The sequence below is a fragment of the Myotis lucifugus genome, unplaced genomic scaffold (genome assembly GCF_000147115.1).
Source record: "Myotis lucifugus unplaced genomic scaffold, Myoluc2.0 scaffold_963, whole genome shotgun sequence".
NCBI classification, from domain to species: Eukaryota; Metazoa; Chordata; class Mammalia; order Chiroptera; family Vespertilionidae; genus Myotis; species Myotis lucifugus.
In genome coordinates this window covers 1-2,579 of record NW_005872011.1, presented here as the reverse complement: position 1 = coordinate 2,579, position 2,579 = coordinate 1, and the positions used below count along the sequence as shown (strand labels likewise).

Sequence of the window (2,579 nt, the reverse complement as noted above, 5' to 3'; positions counted from 1 at the left end):
CACTTTTGCTCCACCTGTATAAGACCTATATAGTGTGTAAAAATGCAATAGAATTTTGTCTATTCACTCTTTAACCCGTAAACCTGCTAAATTCACATTATTAGTTCCTCAGTAAATTGTCATAGATGTCCTTGAGGTTTTTTTGGTTTTTGGTGTGTGTGTGTTTTTTTTACACTTTTTTATTGATTTCAGAGAGAGGAAAGGAGAGGGAGAGATAGAAACGTCAATGATGAGAGAGAATCATTGACCGGGTTGCCTCCGGCACGCCCCCTACTGGGGATGGAGCCCCCAACCCAGGCATGTGCCCTTGACCGGAATCGAACCTGGGACCCTTCAGTCCGCAGGCCGACGCTCTATCCACTGAGCCAAACCGGCCAGGGCTCCTTGGGTTTTTACATAAGCAATCATGTCACCTGCAAATGGGCACAGTTTCCCTTCCTCGTTGTGAAGCATGGTGGTCCCTCCTTTGGAAAACCGCTGTTTGAATTACTCTGTCAGGGCCAGGCTGACAGGTGGAACCGGGCTGAGGCAGGGAGGTGGGAATTGAGAAAAGAAAGAAAGACAGGAGAGCGGGATCGGGAGGACCGCAGTTCAATCGAGGAACTGAAGCAACTTTATTAACCACACAATCCTATTTATACACAACACACTGAATAGGAGGTCTGTCAAGAGGAACGAATTCTTTGTTTCTCAATCTCTAAGGGAAGACAGAGCAGGACACGTTCTCGGTACAGCAAATCTCAGTAAATAGTTACAGACTTCTTGGTAAGCCATGCAAGGCCGTTCTCATTCTACAAAGGTTGCTCTCATTCTCCTGATAACCGCCATCCAAACACGTCTGGGAAACCTGTGTGGGTAAGGGTCCCAGCCCTGCTAGCCCCTTCAGGTGCAAGGACCGTGTCAGCTCACACCCGGTCTCCAACAGGAAAACTGCTGTTTGAACTACTCTGTGATTCTTAGTCTCTTATTCTGTAGGTCAGCGCTATTATTTTTAGACTGCAAAATAACTCTGTTTTTTAGCTCGAATAATAGAAAAGATAAATGGAACTGTCTGACCTTGCAAGCCAGCCATCTAAAGGGGCTGATCCACTGATACTGATATTAATTCACATATTCCGCCAAGTCTTTGTTCATCCAAGGTTACAGGTGTCTGTATAGATATGATGTGTACTCAAAGTTACAAGGTGTCTGTATAGATATGACAGGTGTTTGATTAGATATAATATGTACTCAAAGTTACAAGGTGTCTGTGTAGATATGACAGGTGTTTGATGAGATACGATATGTACTCAAGATTACAAGCTGTCTTACACAAAGAACGAGAAGGATATAAAAAGGAAATACTCCCTCCTGTGTTTGCTCATGATTTGACAGAGGTAATCTGCTCTGAACCTGCGCGCCATAAAGATGACTCCTAACCAATTGGCTCATTGGGCGTCTTGTCCAGCTCGCTGATTTGCGATACAACACTTTTCCATCTTTTTTTTTTTTTTCTTTTCACTTTTCCATCTTGATGCCTTTGATTTGTTTTTCTTGCCTTATGGCCATGGCTACACATCCAGAACAGTGCTGAACACAGGTGGTGAGAACGGGTACCTGTCTTATACCCCGTCTCAGGACACAGTTCAGCCTTTCACAGTAAGTGTGGTATTACCTGTAGATTCTTTCGGCAGATGCTCCTTATCAGTTTGAGGAAGTTCCCATTGATAACTAGTTTGCTAAGAATTTTTATTTTTAAATATATTTTTATTGACTTCAGAGAGGAAGGGAGAGAGAGAGAGAGAGAAACATCAATGCTGAGAATCATTGATTGGCTGCCTCCTGCACGCCCCCTACTGGGGAAGGAGCCCGAAACCTGGGCATGCGCCCTGACCGGGAATGGAACCGTGACCTCCTGGTTCATAGGATGATGCTCAACCACTGAGTCATGCCAGCCCGGCAAGAATTTCTATTTTTAAATCATGAATGGGTGCTGAATTTTGTCAAATCTTTCCTGCATCCACTGAAGGTATCATATGGCTTCCTGATACTTTTAATTTGCATTTAGCGAGGCTGAGCGTCTTTTTCTGGGGTTAAGAGCCATTTGTACTTCATTTTCTGTGATTTCTAGGTTCATAGCCTGCAGTTTCTGGCATTTTCTTATTGCTTCCTAGGAGTTGCTGATATAACAAGGATATTTTATCCATAATATGCGTTTAACTTTTTACCCATTTCCTTTGTTTCCTCCTTGACTTCTTATGGGCTTTTTTTTTTGAGCAGAAAAATTGGGATGTTTGTATCACTGAAGTTTTCAGTTTGCTCTTGGGCAAGTCCTGGGCTTTGCCTCCTCAGAAAGTCCTCATGGAGCCTTCATGCCCCCCTCTTGGAGCTGAGGGTGCCACCTTTGTCTTGACCCTGTTCCCCTCCTGCTCATTTTTCAAATACCGCGGTGAGCATCACGCTGGAGTTGCCGGGGCCCAGAGACTCCCGGTCCTGCCCGGGGGCAGCAGCCTCTGTCTCAGGGGCAGGGATGGGAGTATGTCTGTTTGTATTTCTCTCTGCGGAAGCCACTCAGGAAGTGAAAGAAAAACACTAAGCCC

The 2,579-nt window shown here is 44.8% G+C and overlaps 1 pseudogene; it reads left to right on the top strand.

The window, feature by feature from the left end:
- LOC102427417 overlaps positions 1 to 2,275 on the top strand; it is a 5,824-nt pseudogene extending 3,549 nt beyond the window's left edge.
- Positions 2,276 to 2,579: the final 304 nt, after the last annotated feature.